At 36.2% G+C, this 23,038-nt stretch overlaps 1 protein-coding gene and 1 pseudogene across 4 annotated transcripts in view; one reads left to right on the top strand and one right to left on the bottom strand.

The window, feature by feature from the left end:
- The window catches only part of ROBO1 (roundabout guidance receptor 1), a 1,228,714-nt gene that overhangs the window by 1,158,828 nt on the left and 46,848 nt on the right, over window positions 1–23,038 (bottom strand). The gene's annotated exons all lie outside the window — the stretch shown is intronic.
- On the top strand, window positions 13,527–23,009 carry LOC101410729 (dual specificity protein kinase TTK pseudogene; annotated as a pseudogene).

Here is a 23,038-nt window from a genome sequence, read left to right as displayed (position 1 = left end):
TAGAGACATCTCACATCAGTGCTCCTCCCCTGCCATAGTCAAACCCCTCTGTGATCCAAAACTTCAACAATGAAGTCTAATTGCAAAATTCAATTAATAGGAAAATGAAATAGTAATGATAGTTTTAAAGATTAGAAATAGAATACATAGTAACTTAGAAAAACTAAAATAAAGTAAAAAATAAATTGGGGTAATAAAAAATGAAAAATACCATAAAAATCTTTTATTGACATTTTGCCTTTCATCACTGTAATAGGTGTTGCCCTGTGTGTACAGTGGCAATGCAATCACTTCTAATTCTTCCTCATGTCTACTTCCTTTTATTATTATTATGTCTATTAAAAAAGTTTTAGGTCCAGTAAAGTCATATATAGAATATAGGGAACTCCCATAACCAACATCAAATCCTTTTCTCCCTTCCCCAGCAATGATCTTTTTACGTGTGGATGTTACATTTGCTGCAACTGATGTACAGATATTGAAACATAGCTATTAACCATGGTTCCACTATGGTTTACCATATGGCTTACATTTTAGGCTGTACACTTTTATAAATTTTTGTTTACATTATGGTTTACATTTTAGAATATACACCTTTAAAATTTTTTTGGTGATACTTCACATGGCCTGTATCCATCATTGCAGGATCATGTACAACACTTCCATTAACCCCAGTTACCCCCTCTTCCAAGTATTCTATTCCTCTCTCCCCCTCCCCTCTGGCCCACAATGACAACAAAGCTTCACTGCTTGAGGGACAAGATTCACAGATATTTGCAGCAATACTGAAGGCTTAAACACTAGTCTGTCCTCCCCCATTAGGAGCAACCCATGCTCTCAAGAGACACCCTCCCCTCTGTTTGTGAATATCAGGCCTCCCCCGGATGAGGGCATAACACCTTCCTGCTCATTATATGGGTCTCTACCCACTGACAGAACACACTATGACATGATGTGCACTCATACACTCCCTAGAAGCCTGCCCCAGGTCACGCTGTGCCAGATGTCCTCCATCAAACACTTTAAACCAGTAAGCCTTCCTTATTATTTCTAAAGAGTTTTCTCAACATTATTGTTTCAACCACATACTCGACAATCTCCTGTGCTCACTTGCTCCACTGCAATCATCCCAATTCCTTGGACCATTTGTTCCATACTCTAAACCCAAGCCCCTCTCAAGCCTACAAAGCCCAACCCAATAGTAATCATATGCCCCTGTCTTATCCTTTCACTGCACAACTACTTACCTGCACTTTATCATAGAATTCGCCTGTGTGGGCATAGGCTTACAATCTTCCTCTCCCCCACTATTTCCTGTAAGCCTATCTTCCAGTCTGTAGCTCTCTGAGACAGCTTGAGTTGCTTAATTCATACCAGAGAGGTCATGTAGTATTTATCCTTCAATATCTGGCTTGCGTCACTAAGCATAAGGGCCTCAAGATTCATCCATGTTACCCCATATGTTAAGATATCTATCCTACCCAAACCGACTTACAAATTTAATGCAATCCCAAGAAAAATCAACATAGCATTTTTAATGAACTGGAAAAACTAACTATGAAATTTATTTGGAAGGGAAGAGGCCCCAAATAGCCAAAGACATATTGAAAAAGAAAAATCAAATCAGAGGAATCACACTACCTGACTTTAAAACATACTACAAAGCATAGAGGTAAAAAAAGCATGGTATTGGTAGAAGGATAGACATACTGATCAATGGAACCAAATTGAGAGTTCTGATATAGACCTTCACATATACACTCACCTGATATTCGACAAGGCCACCAAGCCCACTCAACTGGGAGAGATGGCCTCTTCAACAAATGGTGCTTGGAGAACTGGATATCCATATGCAAAAGAATGAGAGAGGAATACCATCTCACACCTTACACAAAAATCAACTCAAAATGGATCAAAGATCTAAATATAAGAGCCAAGAACATAAAGACCTTGGAAGACAATGTAGGGAAGCATCTACAGGACCGTGCAATAGGAAATGGTTTCATGAACTTCACATCTAAAGCATGAGAGATAAAAGAAAAAATAGATAAATGGTTGCTCCACAAAATTAAAGCCTTTTGCACCTCAAAGGAGTTTATTAAGAAAGTGAAAAGACAGCCTTCCCAATGGGAGAAAATAATATGCATCATATATAAAGAAATCCTATAACTCAAAATAAAAAGACAAACAACCCATTTTTTAAAAATGGCAAGTGATTTGAACAGATGCTTCTCTAAAGAAGAAATACAAATGGCTAAACTACAACGAGATACCATCTTACACCCATTTGACTGGCAGCTATTAAAAAAACAGAGGACTACAAGTATTGGAGAGGATGTGGGGGAATGGGAACCCTCATTCACTGCTGGTGGGAATGTAGAAGGATCCAGCCATTGTGGAGGACAGTTTGGTGGTTCCTCAAAAAACTAGCTATAGATCTACCATATGACCCAGCAATTCCACTGCTGGGTATATACCCAGAAGAACTGAAAACAAGGACATGAATCAATATATACACAACAATGTTCATAGTGGCATTATTCACTATTGCCAAAAGTTGGAATCAACCCAAATGCCCATCAACAGACGAATGGATAAACAAAATGTAATATATACATACAATGGAATACTACTCAGCTATAAGAAGGAATACAGTACTAACACATGGGATAACATGGATGAATCCCCTTCGGTTTTAAACTAACTGATTTTCTCCCCCAAAATGGAAAAGAGAGATAACTATATTTTCAGTATAATTATGTCATAAGAAAAGAATTCTAGAAGTAGAGTTACATGGTCAAATTTTATAAAATGTTTTACATTCTTACTATTTATTACTAAATCACTTTACAGAAGAGCTGAATCAATTTATACTTCTAATGATAATTTTTCGATTTTTGTTCTCTATAAAAAAATTTCCTGATTATGTTTCTAAACACTTGGTCAATATTAAGATTCATTTGTGCTGCATGTTCTCCCAAATATAATTGCCAACAGCACATTACCTAAGGTAAAATTTTTTTAAAGATTTATTTACTTATTTATTTCTCTCCCCTTCCCCCCTCACCCTGGTGGTCTGTTCTCTGTGTCTATTTGCTGTGTCTTCTTTGTCCGCTTCTGTCGTTGTCAGCGGCACGGGAATCTGTGTTTCTTTTTTTGTTGCGTCATCTTGTTGTGTCAGCTCTCCGTGTGTGCAGCACTATTCCTGGGCAGGCTGCACTTTGTTTCACACTGGGCAGCTCTCCTTACAGGGTGCACTCCTTGCGCGCGGGGGACACCCCTCTGATGCACGGCACTCCTTGCATGCATCAGCACTGCGCATGGGCCAGCTCCACATGGGTCAAGGAGGCCCGGGGTTTGAACCGCGGACCTCCCGTGTGGTAGACAGACGCCCTAACCACTGGGCCAAGTCCACCGCCCAAGGTAAATTAATAGTATTTCAAAAAGTCAGATTCCAGAACTTATACAAAAAAAGTATATAAAAATATTTGCCAATCTCCCTTCAAATATTATTGAAAGGACATACTTGAAAGCAACTTCTACTTTTATTCTTTATTCTTTTTAACTTCAGAAAATATGAGTCATCTATTTTATTAGTTTGAAGTATTTTGTTTTGGAGAGAAGCAAAATATGAAAATAGGAAAGCAAAGCAGATATTGATATAGGTGGGGATGGGTAGTATACCACATCTTCAACCTGTCATGAGACACCTTCACGGACAAATCTGGTTTAAAATCTCAAACTGTGTCAAGAAATCATAAAAAATGTAGACATAAGTGAGACACTTTAATAGGCTATTTTTATATATTGTGGTTAATATTTGAAAAACGAATGCTGACTCTACATGCGCTATCAGATCTTTAAATATTTTTCTTTGAGTTTTCATAGCTAGAATGAACTTTTGCATCCTTCCATAGTTTCTAGAGTTATAGTTTTCCCAAAGATATGTGATTCTTAAGGAAAAGTCTTTGATATCTGAATGATTACATAGGTGTTTTTAAAAATACTTATTTCCAAGTCTAATTTAGGCATCACTTCTTATGAGAATTTCTTTCTATTAATTATAAAGATATGTGGCCATGTCCAAAAGTTTTAGGAGGAAAAATAATTGTCTGGGTTTTGACTAAATATAATGTAAATTATGTGACATTTATCTAAATAAAATCTGAGGATTATGATTATAAATGGCATTTGAAAAATCTAATTTGAAGATGATATATTTTACAGTATCCTTTTAGTTGTTGTTGAGTAAATTGGTGTGTAAATTAAGTTTTGCGTCTTAACACTTTATAAACTGGAGAACAAAAGCAAATATTTGGGTATCTGATTAAGACAATGATCTATATGTATACATCAAGAAACTACTTTTGAAAGACAAACTTTCTCGTGTATTTCTTTTGAAATCCAGTCTCTAGAATACTCATAATTGGCATCCTTGAATGTATCAGCATTTATAAAGGATAATCTATAATTTGGTCTTCCAATCACTGCTCCCATCTTAGTACACAAATCACATTACTAGCCATTTTGTTTTCCACATCAGCATCCTAACTGTTCTTATCCAAACCGTTCTCTAATCTGCCACCAGGGAAGGAAAACAAATCTGATCCCTGTATGCATAGCTTTTTTAATGGTGTCCCCTTTCTCAAAGGATAGGTGGTGGCACCACAGAGCCTGTCACATTCTAATTTAAACTAAACTCTCCAGCTTTGTCTCTTGAAACTGACTGCTTTGCATCCTATCCTCAAACAAAGCAGAATATCCATTTCTCCTAAAAATGCCATAATCTGACTTGCCTCCTCCTCTTGGGTCTTGTTGGTCCCTAGGTTCACAGCACTTTTCCTCCCTGACCTCATTTTCTTCTGTATAATTCTTACTCTCTTTCTCAGGCATCAGTTTTAAGGTCCTATCTACCTGGAAGTTTACTCTGTGGTAAAGCATTAGTTTCTAGTAAAGATTAAATCCCCTAGAAATGTAATTCTGAACCTCACTATGTAAAATTTTAACTTTTTATATCTATAAAATTTAATTGTTTATGTCTGTTTCCCACACTGAATGGTATATCTCATGAAGGGAATAATCATTACTACTTTGTTTTCTCTGATCTTCTTTGACTAATACAACAGTAGGCACAAAAATATTTTTCATGGACGAACAATCAAATGAACAAGTGAATCACAAGTTGATTTACCTGAAATAGACATCAGGTCCATAAAAAGTTACTTTAAGAATATACTAGATCATGCACAACTGAGAAGAGTCAGAGAGACAGATAAAGCAGATACAACCCCCAGATATTGGTTCCTTTGAGGGCTAAAGAGACCCATGGGAGTTATGGTCATGGCCGATGGGGTTAACTACCAGGGCAGATGGCCCCTCTTTGGAAATGGTGTTTATGTGTGATGAATCTGGACTCAGATGGGATCTCCCTTCATAAGACTTTCATGCTAATGTGCTGGAGGTGCAGTTAATGTTGGGGTTTAAGATACATTTAGGGGATTTGAATCTCTGGACTGACAATGTGATAGCCAGATCCTGAGCCTCAACAGACTCCAGCACCTACAATCTGATTTATTGGACTTACCACACTCAGCTAAGATGGAGGTGAAGAAGGACAACCACCACACCATGGAGCCTAGAGTGATTACAACTGAAAATGGGAGGATTGCATCCAGCATCCAGGTGGAATCTGAGCCTCCTCTTGACATAAAGGTGCAATGGACACAACCAATCCAGTGTCCACATAGAAGAGGTGGCATTGGATTGGGAAAAGTGGACATAATGGACAAAGGGTATGGGGAAAGGCAGGAAGAGATGAGAGGTGGAGGCGTCTTCGGGACATGGAGCTGCCCTGGATGGTGCTTCAGAGGTAATCACCGGACATTGTAAATCCTCACAGGGCCTACATGATGGAATAGAGGAGAGTATGGGCCATGATGTGAACCAATGTATATGAGGTGCAGAGGTGCCCAAAGATGTACTTACCAAATCCAATGGATGTGTCATGAGGATGGGAACGAGTGTTGTTGGGGGGGGGGGAGAGGGGGGGGTGGGGGGGTGGGGTTGAATGGGACCTCACATATATATTTTTAATGTAATATTATTACAAAGTCAAAAAAAAATAAAAAAATTTAAAAAAAAAAAAAAAAAAAAAGAATATACTAGAGTGTCAAAATTTGAACCTCACTAAATTAGAAGTGATGACAATGCAAAAAGTTCTTAGCTAGGAATTACATTGTACTCATTATTAAAAGGAAACTTGTTAACAAATTTATCATGTAAATGCAATTAGAGGGATATTGTATTAATTGGTTTTCTTACATTGAATCATCCTTACATACCTTGTATAAATCCCACTTAATCATGGTGTGAAAAATTCCATTAATGTCCTGTTGGATTTGGTTTGCTTGTGTTTTGTTAAGGAATTTTGAGTCTACAGTCATAAGGGATATTGGTCTATAACTTTCTTTTTTTATGTTGTCTTTGTTATTATGTAATGTTGATGTAGCAGTTTGATATAATTATGAATTCCAAAAATAGATATTGGATTATGTTTGTAAACTGGTCTGTACCTGGGCATGATTAAATTATGATTAGGGCTTTGATTGGGCCACGTCATTAGAGCATTAGGTCCCCACCCCTTGGTGGATGGAGACTTACAGATAAAAGACAAGGCAAAGGACAGAGTTGAAGGTTTTTAATGTCGGAGTTTTGATGTTGGAGTTTGATGCTGAATTCTTAAGCTGGAGCCCCAGGAAGTAAGCACACAGAGGAAAGAGAAGCAACCCGGAGCCCAGAAAGAAGCAAGCCCTGGGAAGAGAAGAACCTTGAGCCCAGAAAGAAGCAAGTCCTGGGAAGAGAGGAACCCTGAGCCTGGAAAAAAGCAATACCTGTGAAAAGAGGAAGCTTGTGACCAGAGAGAAGCAAGACCTGGAAAGAAAGGGACCCAGGAAGCCTGAACCCTCGCAGACGTCGGCAGCCATCTTGCTCCAGCCCGTGACAATAGACTTTGATGAGGGAAGTAACTTATGCTTTATGGCCTGGTATCTGTAAGCACCAACCCCAAATAAATACCCTTTATGAAAGCCAATAGGCTTCTGCTATTTAGCATCAGCACCCCTTTGACTGACTAATACAGTTGAACTCATACAATGAGTTAGGAAGTATTTCCTCTTTGTCAATTTATTTTTGGAACAGTTTGAGCAGGACTGGTATTAATTCTTCTTGGAATGTTTGGTAAAATTAAACAGCTAAGCCATCTGGCTCTGGGCTTTTTTTGGGGGGGGAGGTTTTTAATAATTGATTCAATCTCTTTACATGTTATTTGTCTGCTGAGATCTTCTATTTCTTCTTGGGTCAGTGTAGGTAGTGTTTGCATTTCTAGGAATTTGTCTATTTCATTTAGGTAATCTAACTCTGATTATTGGTATTAACATGGAGAAACCATGAGCTGATTCTTTTCTTATATTAAGGTTGTGTGCTCTCCTTTTCTCTACCCATCATTTGATATTTTCACTTTCACCATCATTGTTAAGTATTTGAAGACTATATATGGGCCACAGCAAAGGACAAGCAGATGAATTATCAATATTTTCTGTGTGTGCCAGAGGGGTAAGTAGTAGGAATTTTGAAAAATCTCTATTGTTTAAAATATGAAATTAAAGCCAAAAATTGTTACTCAGTTAAGGGTAGTTTGAGATTACACTGAAAATGCTTTTTAATACTGCCTTTTAATAAAAACACCATATGATATCATAATCTTTGCAGAAAAAGGTATTGTTTCAAGATCAGTTTAAATCACTGGGTGAGATGGGAAGCTTCTTTTTTATTGTTATTCACAAGGAGGACAATCTTTAGGAAATATTTGAAAAAATATAATATTACTGAATATTTCAAGGAACCAAGAGGCTATGGCATCTTTGGAAAACTAATTTAAAACATTAAATGATAAAGATGAACGATTCACCCTATCTATTGGTACATATCAGAAGCTCAAGTATCTAAGGGAAAATGACAAAATAAATTGACCTCTTTTGCCTTTTCAAAAATCTAATTTTGCAGTGAAAGATTGCAATTCATATGTTTCTCTCATATCTTCCTCCAATATCCAAGGTTCTGAACATTTTATTAAGTGTTCCATTTCCACTTGACCACAACATAGTGCTAAAAGCAATAATATCTTGTACACAAAAAGAGTTTGCTAAATAAATTTCGATAGTGATTTCCTCTTGAGGTCCACAGGCATCAATGAAGATTTCATAATTCAACTTCCAACTGTTGAATTAGCCAACATTAGGTGTACTACAATAGTTGGTTATTCAAGTAATTATAGCCATCTTCAGAAAAGCTTCTGTTGCAGTGAAATCCTGACTCTTTACTTGGGAAGAGAAAATCCCTATACCTTTCAGAAAGCATTATTAACAAACTGAAATTGAAATTACTTAATCATGAGTTAAATTTTTTCTTATATTAAAATTGGTGTGGTCTCCTTTTCTCTCCCCATCATTTTATCTTTTCACTTTCACTGTCATTGTCAGAGCAATGCTTGATGGCTTATACAGTAACTGCAGTGCCTGGAATATATGATATGTCTATGTATAAAGATATGCAATATACTCAATGATCAGCATTGCCATTGATGCCAAGTAAAGAAATCACATGTGTCCTGAGTCTGGAGAGCAGTGCCACCAGCAGCTCTGTTTATAGTCATTACAAGTACTGCCCACAATACCGCATTTGACATGTGTAATAGTTAATTTTTTTTTCTTTTTGAAGATAGTGATATGTTGTTCCATTTATTTAATAGACAGTGTTTAATTGACTGGCAAACCATAATTTTAATCACTATTCACAGTTATTTTGCATAAAATACAATTAGTATTGTAATTTCTTCCATTCATAAGAAAGGCTATTCTCTATCAATAACACCTTCCCCTCCCCCAACTCTGGTCTCTGACACGGCCCTGGATTTGCAGGGATTAAACAGATGGAATGTGTTACTACGGAATGTCCTTATTTATGACCTAAACACCTAGAGGCATCTGTCTTTCCCTTAGGATGAAAGGTGAAGCTATTTTGCATGCTAACTCTTTGTCCTGAGGCGGAGTCTTATCAACTCTGTGACATTTCTGCCGAATTATATGATGGCTTTGAAATGTGAGTTGATCTTCCCTTGGGATTGTGCCTTAATCAGATTCATTTCAATAAAAAGTACCCTGGAATAACAAAATAAAATGACAATATTTTATACGTAGTTGGTGGAAAGACCAGATATATTTGATAACATTTCTTGGAAATGGATGAATTTATACATGGATGCAATTTTAATATTTCTGTGGGAAATCCATTCCTAAAAATAGGTCAGGTCTTTCCAAATTACATAAGAGAATTGGCCATACTCTGCGTCATATTCCTCATATTGGGCTTCATTCGTTTCTAGACATTTTGATACTTTGGCATCTATTTTCAAAGTGATAAATAATGTATCAAAATTAACTAACAATCATTTTAATTAAGCATATGGCAAGGAGCAAAAGAAAACTCTTCTCAGTAATATCAAATTTATTTAAAACTTAAAATGTAATTTTAAGATTTGTTTCTATAAGGCTTATTATCAGTGATAAATACTGTTGTTTTGCCTATTGTATTATAAACTATATTCAGTTAGGAATCAAACGATTATATAAGAAATAGGATTTGTGTTATTCCAACACTAAGAAAGAAGTATGAAAATAAAGGATTTCTCTGTTTTGCGTAGATTAGAGACTAGTGAGTTTTTTCTTTTTTTTTTATAAGAATGTATCTCTAGTGACACCTATTTTACTCTAATGAATCTGTACTTGAAAGGATCTTGGTTTAAAATAACTGTCTTGAATTCATTTTTTATCTTTTACAATTCGCCATTTCATGTATTATTTAACATATCATTAACATGTGATACTATTACTAAGGATTAAGTCCAGACCTCCAAGCACACAATACCAGTACTTTTTAAAGTTCTCTTTATTTCAACTCCATGACCCTCCTCAGCATTGGAATTACTAAAAATGTCTTTAAATTTTTCATTTTATTTTCACTGAGTTAATAGACTGAACCATGAGACATTTGAAAGACCCGAAACTCATTTAACCTTAAAGGTATTTATTAGTTCTTTGCATTTCTAAACGATTATCTTTTCCGTCCTATAGCAGACAGCATTTAAGATGGCCCTCAGATGCCTGCAACCTTATGGTATTCATGGTCTTTTGCAATTCCCTGCCTGGGAGGACCTTGCTTCTAATCAAGTAAATATGGCAAGGTTGAGGGGATGGCACTCATGACTAGGTTACAAAAGATGGTAGCATGTGTCTTGCAAGCCAACTCTCCCTATTGCCTTCTTGGCTTGTACACTTGATGAAGAAAACTGCCAGGCTGGAAAGGCAAGAAACTTTGGGCAGCCTCTGGCCAACAGGCAGAAGAAACTGAGACCCTCAGTTGAACATATTTCAAGGAACTGAATCCTGACAACAAGCTTAGAAGTTGAGATTCTAGATGTGACCACAGCCTCTCCGAACACCTTGATTACAGGCTTGGAAGAGATAGTGAAGCAGAGAACCAGCTAAACCCTGCCGGAATTCCTGAGGCATAGACACTGTCTTTAAGCCACTGAGTTTTAGGGTAATATGTCATGCAGCAGTACATAACTAATATACACTTTAGACTTTATTTACCTTCTCATTTCCTGACACTTAAAAACAATTTCTAGAATTCCTACTGTCCCACATCGATGTGATATAACCCTGTCCCTGTCAATCATTTCCTTTTTTCCTTGCTATCCCAAACTCTACTCTCATAAACACTAGGAAGACAATTCCTTTTCCACAGTGATTGAATCATTATTACCTCAAACCAATCATTCTGGACTTTTCCCTTGCTAGTGACAAAGCATTGGGATGTGGCCCAATTCTAGTCAATGAAACCTGAGTATTAAGTCTACTAAAGAACATACAGGTATGGTTTCCTTACTATAGTGAAAAAGATGCGTGAGAAGAAACATCTCTCTTATTACTCATCTTCAGGTGATGCCACTATCTTGCAACCATTTAGAGAGCATTTGTCATCTTAAGAATGACAGATAAAGATGAATGTAATGTGATGTGTTGTCATGTTGCTAAATTAATCATTTTAGAAACACCCTGCTCCAGGCTTTTATTCTATGTGACACAATAAAGATTTTATATTTAATCTAATTTTATGTGGGTCTTCTGTAACCTTCAGGTAAAAGAACCCTTACTATGAAAAGTTATGACTTTTAATTTTAATGAAAATATTCAGAATTTTTATTTATATACCAGGGCAAGTGAACAGACTCCTTTGCAGCTTTATTACATAATGCAATCAAGTTTATATACAGATAGTTCTTTTCAGAGGTTTTCTTTAACACTACTTATCTGGCATTTAATTGTTCTTAATCTCAACTTGTATCTCTGGAACATTGAAAGACTCTTATGCAGTCCAGTCATGAGTGGAAGACTAAACTCAAGAATCTAGCAGCCTTTCTCAATTGGTTCCTCATTTGAACCTAAGAACACACAATGCAATTTGAGTGACTATTTTATCAGTTCTGCTGATGAGAGTGCATAACTATTGCACTATTGCCATTCTAGACACATAGGAGAGAAGTTATTTCATTATTGAGAAGGGATGTTCTTGCACATTAGGTCTTAATTCTTTCCTGGGACATCAGTTGAGAAAGGCTGATAGAGATTCTGATTGTTAATCCTATAATTAAGATAACCTTTTACTCCAGGTTATCATGGTTCTTCAGTTCTCAGGATCAGACTTTATGTAAAATTCCTTTCATCCAGCCATCTAAATATTTTTTATAATGACATCAATAGTTAGTCTAATATAAATTATAATGCCTGATAAACAGAGGCAACTTATAAATCTGACCATTGTGATTGTACCATAGTCCAAAATCAATCTTCTACTAAATAAGGTATAGTAAAATTGATTTTATTGTACAGTTATTGCATATTTACTTGTTCTCAGGTATGTTAATTTTTAAATTACTTTATTGCCATTATATCTGAAGAAAAGAGCTTTTATAAGAAATCATCCTATTTGCCAAAATTAAGGCTATGATGATGTTTTTCAATAAGCCAAATATATTTTGTGCCTGAATTTCTTCCAAGGGAAAAAAAAATACATTTTCAATTAACATCTAGCCCCAGAATGATTAGGTATATGAAGGGAGTAGTATCCAAACAGAGAATGTCTGAAATTAAAATTCCAGCATTTATGTATGTGGAGGTAGGAAAAGAACTAATAGGGATATTTCAAATGCAAACTCAAAGAGCTCTTTGTGACAGAGAGTAAGCTCCATCTCATAGTCTTAGAGTTGACTAATTGAATTGCTATAGATAAGATGTCACTTAAAGAGACATCTCTGCAGTGAAACATGAGTTTGCTGTAAATGACCTGTCATTAAAGTCACGGGTAATGTCGCGTCTAGACTGAATTAAAATGTACCTACTAGCAATGTGCTCAGCAGGAGTTAAACCAGCAACTATGGGAAGAACTCAGTGTGCATGATCCACTAGAGAATTATGCCTCAGGCGCTATGTTAATTTACTTGCTGGCAAACATTAATTGAAACCAATCAATAAACCAGGTGGAAAAGGAAGGAATTGTGGTCTGCATTATTTGCCAGCTTTAGGAAGAAATGTTTTTACTTAAAATATGTAGAATATTTTAGCTTTAGGTGTTTTGATTATGCTAATGTGGAGAATAGAGTTTGCTTAATTTTCATAGAAAAGATAATATTTAAATCACAATTCAGAGCCATGGTTTTTAAGTGGTGTTTTCCTAAGCTTCCCATATTTAGCCAGCAAGCATTTAAACAATGAAAATTCAAATTTAGCAAAGGAATAAATATTGTTGATCGAACCCCATGTATTTATTAAATATCTTATTTACAAAAGGAAACCAGAAGTATTTTTCCACATGTGCCAGACTTCAGCCACTCTGCTGTTTTACAGAACCATGAACTAATAACACAGACAGGTAAAGGATTTTCTATAACCTGTATCAGCAGTAAGATACAAGAACCTTTAATATAAAAAATAAAGATATACAAATACCTCCTTTTTTGTTTTCATCTCAGCAGAGATACACAATATCGGCTATGATTCTCCCTAACATACAAAATTGTGTGTTGTGTATTGAAAGGATATTAAGGATGTGGAATCTCCAAAACACTGTAAACATGCTGAGCACAATTAGAATGTAAACAAACTGAGAAACCCATGTTTTTGTAACACGTGATAACCAGACATTTGTGTGAGGATATGATATGGAATCACTTGATGCCTGCCAGAGGGACATGTCCTTGATAAGGGTATTAATGACCAGATTTTGATGCATAAAACCTCAGTTCAGTCCAGTGTGTGTCAGGTAAAGGCAGACTGACACCTGGTCACTCTGACTCCTAGCTCCTATGCCCAGGCTGTGCTGTGACAAATGCTGTCATCCATTGATACGCAATGACCAAGGCCTTCCATCCATGGCTTCACATGGGCTCCCACTCCAAAGACTTCTCGTTAAAGTGCCTGCTTGCTTCATGTTGGCCCTCAGGCCAACGTCTAGAGACTCTTGGTACTCTCCACCTTTAAATGTGTTGTATGCCCTTGACCTGGTTATCTTGTATTGCTTGAATTGGCAGCTTTCCATTAAGCAAGCAAATAAATTGCACTGAGCATACAAATTCTCTCAGACTCTTGTCTCTCTCTCTCTCTAAATATATGTATATATATGTTTATATATGCTTTTGATTTTGTACCACTTCTCAGGTAATTTTATAACAATGTTATGACATGACAAATGTGTCCTGCCACACAGAGCATAAACATATTTTTCCACATGCATTTGATAGACAACACATACTACCTACAATTTTAGTAGTAAAATTTTCTGTAAATCAAAGTTCCATATATTGTAACTGCTTTTCCTTATAAACATTTTTTTAACTTGTTGAACATTCCTAGGTTAGTATTCCTGAAGACATTTCAGTGCCTTCAAAATTAAAAGAATAATCTTCACATCCCAAATGCTTATCACACTTCCCACAGATACAGTTATGAGGATCTGGCTAACTCAGAAAGCTGATAAATGATCTTTGTTTTTCTTTGGCTCACAGTAAATCTTTTTTATGGATAACTCTCTTAGGTTAGAGACTGAACTCTTATCTGCTGTTCCTAATGGTTCAATCTCTATGAACCTGAAATAAATAAACAGAAATTCTTTCCAGTGAGATCAAGACAGCACTTGCAAGGGAACTTACCTCCAGGTAGATATGGAGAGCTGAGAAAACCTCAGGCTTCCCTGAGTATTCAGTAGCAAAGCAATATACCAATACCAGTGTAGCAGTATGGTATTGTTTATGAATTCCAAAAGTAGATATTGAGTTATGTTTGTAAACTGGTCTGTTCCTCTGGGCATATTCCATTGTATTGGATTCAGAGATTTCACCCTTACTTGATTAAACTGTGATTAGGGCTTTGAGTGGGTCACATAGGACGTTGAAAACTACATGGCAGAGCAGAGGAGTTATTTGGACTTTTCATGCTGTAGCCCTGGGAAGTAAACACACAGAGAAGCAGATAAGGGAAGAAAGAGAGAAAGTTCCATTTGACACAGCAGAGCCTCCAGGAAAAGAGACAAGCTTTTTGCCTGATAGTTTACAGCTAGCCTTGTGGAGAGAACAGAACAGCTGAGCCCAGAGAGAAATGAGCCCCAGGAGAGAGACAAGACTTATCCCAGCCTACCGCTAATATTGGAAGAAGCTGGGACCAAGGAGCCTTAAGAGGATGAGGAGGCCTGAACCCTTGCAGACATCAGCAGCCAACTTGCTCCAACATGTGGCAACAGACTTTCGTGAGGGAAGTAACATATGCTTTATGGTCTGGTAACTGTAAGCTTTTACCCCAAATAAATTCCCTTTATAAAAGTCAACAGATTTCTGATATTTTGCATCCACATCCCTTTGGCTTACTAATACAACAGGTGTGATGTTTAATGCAGAAAATAATTACACCTAATGCCACAGCTTAAAAAGTCTAAATTATTTTTATCTATACTCAAATATCTATATTTCTTTGTTCTACTTTATTATGTCTACTATGTAATTTATTAATAACTTAGAGATTAAAAAAGGTAAAGATGTGTATAAACCAACCACGAAAAACTGATTAAAATTAAACCAGAGTTTAACACTGGTATTTATAATTACATATACCTAAGTCATGTGATCTTTAGATTATGACTATATTTCCTATTTTGGTATAAAAAAATATGTACACAAAACTTTCAAGTACTGTATATACTCATTTCTCTTGTCAATTTTCAAAAGCATTAACTTGAAAATAATCATCCACTTCAAATATTTCCAGTTAGAAATCATGATTTTTCTGATTTTTTTTCAATTCCACATTAAGGCATTTGATGAAAATCTTTATGAAGCAAATTTTCTTTCAGTACAGCAATATGATTTGTCTTGATTTCCATTATGACTGAAAATCTTCAAAGATTATTTTGAAGATTATATAAAAGGAAAACATGAAATAAAATGCCACATTTTAAGGAAATTTCATAAAATTGGTCAGAGTTCTAAAGTATTTAAGAAATATACCATTGAATGAAAATGGAAACATATTTTATGTATTAGATGTATTTCCAATTGTTATTGCATTTTTGCATAGTGTAGTGATTTGAAAATTGTTGAAATTTAATTCTTAATGACTAATCATATATGGTTCTTTGTTTTGAATATTTGTACTGTTTATTTCATTTCTGAAATCATGTTTTTTATCCTAATTCTTCAGGAGATAGCCATCCTTTCCTTTCTTTAATTCTTTGTTACAACTAATTTTCTTTTCTTTCCTTTTTTTTAGAATTAAACCTGGAACCTTGTACATGGGAAGCAGGCACTCAAACCACTGAGCTATACCCGGTACCCTGTTAAAACTAATTTTTAATAGAACATCAGATTGCCTTATCAATATACTATGTAATTTTAACAGCATCTCTTGGCCCAGCTTTGGCAGATTAAGTCAACATGTGGCTGAGGGTAAATTAGAGATCATGACAAAAGGCCTGCACCAAAACCCACACTCTAACATGCAGTTTTCCTGACAGAAAGGAATTTTCCCTGTATTAGAGTATATGGAAATTCCTATAAAACTAATTAAAATTCCCAAGAGGTAAAAGGCCACATAACGAACCACAACTAGAACATGTTAATATATGTCTCCTAGACAAAAAATAAACTTCCTTTAAAAAACAAAACCCTAATTAGTTTGATATTGACTGCTTCCAATCCTCCCAAGTACATTGTTTCCATAAAATGAGAATAAATTTAGTAGGCATATTTTATGTATATATGCATACACAATCTCTGTATTACTCTCATTTCCATTTGTCCAATACTCAAAATTTTCTTTTTTGTGTTACATCACGGTTAAAATTAAGTCAAGTTTTATTCATGAAGGAAGGGATCTTGGGATGAAGAACCCCCCCCACACACACACCGTCTGCCATCAGGAAAGAAAGGGTTGGCATTTGGTTGTCTGCTAACTAATTAAATGTCACTGAGTCCAGAGGCTAAATACGCATCAGTTGATGATTTGGTAGGTTTTACTGCTGCATATGTAGATTTAATTATAGAATGATTGAAATTAATAAAGTGGCAGTACCACCCAGGAACATATTTTATGACCCATGATTTCTCTGTGAAATAGCTTGCTAACCATTGTCCTTTACATGATGTTATACTTTGTTAAATTCATTAGAGAGAGAATTATCTAGCAAATTAACAAGTACTCACCTGGTGTGTTATCTGCATGGCCGATTCTCTAGTTGCACCAGTTAGCATTTTTCCCTTTCACCTAGAAGACGCCAAGGTTCCTTTTCTAACTATCATCATTCTAAAGTCTTCCTTCATGTATTATCATCTATAATATACTGTGGGAAATTTCAAATTTCTTCCTCCCATGTGTGTAACATGATCTCATTACCTAAATGGGGAGAGGGTGTGATTTGGAGAATATTCTCTTTTGAAGTATCTTTGCTATTTTTATCTTCTAGTAATCACAATAAGCAACTATAGAAAATAATTTCTTTTACAAATTCACAGACGTGTGCTTCCTAAGTAAGTCTATAGCCACCCACTGATCATTCACTCTTATGCAACAAATCAGTGATATATATATAATAAAAAATAGTAATTAATCATAAATCATTTATGTTTGAATTTAGTGTTCATTCCATTCACTTAGCGATAACTATAAAGGAGGCTTTACTATTTTTTTCTCCCCATGGTAACTGGTAGGGAAATTTTAACTGGAACGAATTGTTTCAAAAAGCTGATAGATCTGCATTTGATCTGAGAATGCTTTCTTCAAAACACACTTACTTTTATTAGAGTGGATATAAAATGATCAAATCTTTAACATCATGTACCAAGCTTTCTGTCCTTTTGAGGAATGGCAGTTGGATCTGTACCTTATAATCACTGTAGAACTGTCTGCTTGCTTTTTTAAAAGTTGAGCCATTTCCTCTCCCATGTTTAACTGTGAGCAAACTTGCTAGAGGAATGAGACAAATTATGGTATTAAATATTAGTGAAAGAAAATGATTTTTTAAAAACTAAGTTTTGCATGTTCTATCCCATGAATAACATCATCCATTGAGCTGTTTGACCTAGACACCTGAGCGTCACTCTTGAATCTCTCCTATTCCCAATCCAGACAATCTATAAATCCCACAGATTCTTCTTCCTAAAACTCCGGAACCATTTCACTATTTTCTATTCTTCTGCCACCACCTTACATATACCTTACATAGGTACCTATATACATATACCTTACATAGGTACCTATATACATAGGTATATGTTTAGGCCACTATTCTTTCCCCTAGATTACTATGAGAGCCCAATCATCTCCTTATCATCTGTATGTTCCACTGACCTTGCAGTTAATTTTTTTTTCTCATATGCAATTATAATCTCATTTCCAATTGTTATTGCGATGCTTTTTTTAACCAGGAGAGACACATGATAAAATGTTCCCTCAGAAGGACCCATGCATTCATATTGAAGGAAGCTCCATAACTGACCTCTATCCAATTTAACTTTTCTCTATACCCACCCCCTCTCACTTTTTTCTCCCCTCACCCATTTAAGCACATGGTGTGAAAGATGGGCTGAATTTTATACTGAATTCCCTAAATGCACCTTGTTTACCTTCAACTCCAGGCTTTTCCCTTTTATATTTCTCAGGCTGGAATCCTTCCCATCATCATCTTCACTTCAAGTCTAGATTCAGACTTCAATTCTTCCAGAAACCTTCCTTAATCAACCTTCATCATGGTATAGGAGTACCTTTTCCATACTATCATATTCTCTGTATTTACCATATCATATTACTTATTATATTACTTTGTGATTGGCCACTTATTTTTCTGTATTTCCCATTATGCTTTATTTCCCTTGAAAGCAGAATCCACGGCTACTTGTTCACATCTGTGCCCAACCTGAGTGCCCAGCTACAGCTTCATAATATTTTTCTGCTTTATCACCTCATGATAAGGTCTACTGTTTAAGATCAAACCATCATTTAATCCTCCCATCCTCTATTTCAACTGATTTTTTATGCCTCCTTATAATTTATAAATACCACCAGTATCTCATTATAAGATATAAAAGCACACCAAAATAAATCAAAGCACTCAATCCAGTGCCTCTCTGTAATAGCAACCAGCTAAGCCTCATGAAAATTTAGACCACACTGACTAATGCCACAATTTTGCCTTCCATTTAATCATTACCAATTGTAATTTCACTTCCACCTCCTTTCCCACCCTGAAACAGTTTTGAAAGTCATCAGTTACCATAGCCAAATTCAGTGAGCATTTATATTCACTCTTTTTGTCTGCAGTTCCTAAAGCTCTTTCTTAGACAACACTGAGAAGCTAGACCTGATTCTTGTATTCCTATTTAGACCTTACAAGAGAATTTACTAAAAGTGCTCTTGTTCTAAATCAGTGTTTCTCAAGCTTTAAAGTGCATACAATTCATCTAGGGACCTTGTTGAAATGCAGCCACTACTTCAATATGTCTGGGCTGGGATCTGAAAATTGGTATTTCTAATAAGCCCGCATTTGGTGCCAATTCTGCTGGCTTGTGGTCCACACTTTCATCAGTAAGCCTCTGCAGTAACACTGGAATCACTAGGGAGTTTTAAAGAAAATGATTTCTGAGTCCCATTCTCAGAGACATTGATTTAATTGGCCTGAGGTATAACCTGGTTATTAGGATTTTTCAAAGCTCCCCGAGTGATTTTAATATGCAGCAAAATTTAAGTACCACTGAACTAAGTCATAGCAGGCCATTCCTCCACCAAATTCCTTCTTCTAATCATGTGAATAAGTGTGAACTAGTGCCCACTTAAGGCCTTGCTACTCAAAAAGCAAAGGTAGATCCATGCCATCTGCATTGCCTGAAAGGTTTATAACTTTAATAAGATCTCCAGGAGGTTTGTATGCACATTTGAGAAGCACTGGATTAGGGCATCTCATTATTTCAAATAGGCATGTAATATCTTGGAAATTATCAGACTAAAAGGCAATAGCTTTAGTGGTCCAGTAAAGCATTCTTTACTAGATTCACCTAGAGTATATCCAACATATCTATTCAAATTATTCCTTTTGATTGCTACAGTGCATTCAGATTCCTTTTGAAATGGACAGCCTGGAGACAATATGGTCAAACTAAAGAGCATGGATGTTCAAGTTAGACCTAGGTTCAAATTATTGTTCTGTTCTGTCATTCTGCAAAAATTACCTATTTTTTGCACACCATTTTCCTTAAGTTAAAAGTAAATGGATGTCGGGAAGCGGACTTGGCCCAGTAGATAGGTAGTCCATTTACCACATGGGAGGTTTGCAGTTCAAACCCCAGGCCTCCTTGACCCGTGTGGAGCTGGTCCATGCGCAGTGCTGATGCATGCAAGGAGTGCTTTGCCATGCAGGGGTGTCCCCCGCATAGGGGAGCCCCATGCACAAGGAGTGTGCTCTGTAAGGAGAGCCACCCAGTGTGAAAGAAAGTGCAGCCTGCCCAGGAATGGTGCTACACACATGGAGAGCTGACACAGCAAGATGATGCAACAAAAAAAGAAACACAGATTCCCATGCCGCTCACAACAACAGAAGTGGACAAAACGAACATGCAGCAAATGGACACAGAGAACAGACAATTGGGCAGGGCAGGGGGAAGGGGAGAGAAATAAGTTAAATAAATCTTAAAAAAAAAATAAAGTAAATGGATGTTGTTTTCTTCATCTCAGCTCTGCTTCCTGATAATGAATACTGAACTCGCAGGCACACGGAAGACTGGCAGTGGCTGAAATGGGCGCAGCTGAAAAGGACGTTGAGGATTTAACTAGCAGAGTTGACAATTGATTCATTAGTGAACAAAATGAAATTTTATTAAAAATAAAATAAAACAAATAAAGAACTTACTGATGAGGTAAGCCTGAATAAAGTCTCTGCTGATACTACAGATAACTCAGGAATTGTTAACCAAATTGTGATGAGGGCAAACAACCCAGAAGACTGGTTAAATTTGTTCAAACTAGAAAAAAACAGTATTCCCCTAAATGATGTAAATTAATTGATTGGTCATTACAATCAAGCAACTGAAGCACTTCCTCCAGATAAATACAGCCAAAATGTGATTTGCTTAAGTGAGATTTGCTGAATCAAAGGCCATTCAAGAGCCAGATGATGCACATAACTACTTTCAGATGGTCAGAGCAAACTGCAAGAAATTTGCTTTTGTGCATATATCTTTTGAACAATCTGAACTATCACAAGGTAATTGCAAAAAAGTAAACGGCTCCTTCATAAAGCTGTAGAATGTGAAGCAATACCACTAGAAATGTTGGATTGCCATACAGAATTTATACCTCCAGAAAAAGCAGCTGCTTTCAGAGGAGGAAAAGAATAGTTTATCAGCATCTACAATATTTCCTGCCTAAGAATAATTCTCCATTTCACTTAGACATTTACAGAATCGGAACATCAGTTGTGATTCCAGAGGACTGGCAACTAAAGCCAGGTTTTTCTTGTGGAGATAACATCCCCACTCAAGATGCAGAAATAGACCTTCAGAATCCCTTCAAGCAAGCAAGCAAATCTTAGCACTCATGCCCCACTTGGAAGAGTTCCAGTTATACTCTAAATAGCCCAGATTATCATATGAAGAAGGGTGGTTCTGTTGTACCAATTTTTTCAAAAAGACAAACCTCTGGATCAGAATGCCAATATTTGAGTGTGCCTGGATCTAAATCAAGTGGACCTGATTCCTGCAAATTGAGAAATCTAAAGGCTGTTCAAAATAACCTCTGCTGTCAGATGAAAAGAGTTCTGAGTTTTTTACTGATTCAATAACTGATGAATAAAACTTAATCAAGTCTTCTAACTAAATTAGGAGAGACTATAGAGCATCAAGATCCAAAGGTTCCAGAAAGTGACCAGAAACAATGGCAATCTAAGAGAAAGTCAGAAGGTGGACACCAACATCCCACTGCATCTTCAACTCAGTGGCAGATTCCAGAGGAAACTCGAAAGGTTGATACAGATCACAAACACACAACTTTTGAGATACCTGCCTTTTCAGCTTCAGAACAGTCAACACCAATATCTGCACCTAAGTGGGCTGATCCAAAATGTATTTATAGGACAGAAAGCAGGAACACCTTAGGTGATTACACAAACTGTTTTAGAACTCCAGCTGTAAAGAATGACTTTCCACCTGCTTGTCAATTATCAACACCTTATAGGCAACTTGCCTATTTCCAGCAGCAATAGCAGCAAATACCAGCTACTCCTCTTCAAAATTTACAGATTTCAGCATTCTCTTCAACAAATGAATGCATACCTGCATTTCTGGTAAAGGGAGAATTTATTCCATATTGAAGCAAATAGGAAGTAGAGGTTCCAGTAAGGTATTTCAGATGTTGAATGAATAGAAACAGATGCATGCTATAAAATAGGTGAACTTAGAAGAAGCAGGTAATCAAACTATTGATAGTTACTGGAATGAAATAGCTTATTTGAATAAGCTACAAGAACACAGTGATAAGATCATTTCACTTTATGATTATGAAATTACAGACCAGTATATCTACATGGTAATGGAATGTGGAAATATTGATCTTAATAATTGGCTTAGAAAGAAAAAATCTGTCGACCTATGGGAACACAAGACTTACTGGAAAAATAAGTTGGAGGCAGTTCACGTAATTCATCAACATGGCATTGTTCACAGTGTCCTGAAGCCAGCTAACTTTCTGATAGTTGATGGAATGCTAAAGCTAATTGATTTTGGGATTGCAAACGAAATGCAACCAGGTACAACAAGCAATGTTAAAGATTATCAGGTAGGCACAGTTAGTTATATGCTGCCAGAAGCAATCAAAGATATGTCTTCCTCAAGAGAGAATGGGAAATCATAATCAAAGATCAGTCCCAAAAGTGATATTTGGTCCTTAGGATGCATTATATATTATATGACTTGTAGGAAAAATGCCATTTCAGCATATAACTAATCAGATTTCTAAACTGCATGCTATAATTGACCATAGTCATAAAATTGAATTTCCTGATTTTCCAGAGAAAGATCTCCAAGATGTGTTAAAGTATTGTTTAATAAGGAACCCTAAACAGAGGATATACATTCCTGAGCTACTGGCACATCCATATGTTCAAATTCAAACTCATCCAGGTAGCCAGATGGGTAAGGGAACTAATGAGGAAATAAAATATGTTCTGGGCCAACTTGTTGGACTGAATTCTCCAAATTCCATTTTGAAAGCTACTAGAACTTCATATGAGCAATACACTAGCAATAAAAACATGATTCCTCTTTATCATCCAAGCCTTTTGAAAACAAAATGGGGAAAAAATGATATGCAACTACTCAATAGATTATCAAATA

Source organism: Dasypus novemcinctus, chromosome 4 (assembly GCF_030445035.2).
Source record: "Dasypus novemcinctus isolate mDasNov1 chromosome 4, mDasNov1.1.hap2, whole genome shotgun sequence".
Lineage (NCBI taxonomy): Eukaryota > Metazoa > Chordata > Mammalia > Cingulata > Dasypodidae > Dasypus > Dasypus novemcinctus.
This window is presented reverse-complemented; position numbering and strand designations above follow the sequence as displayed.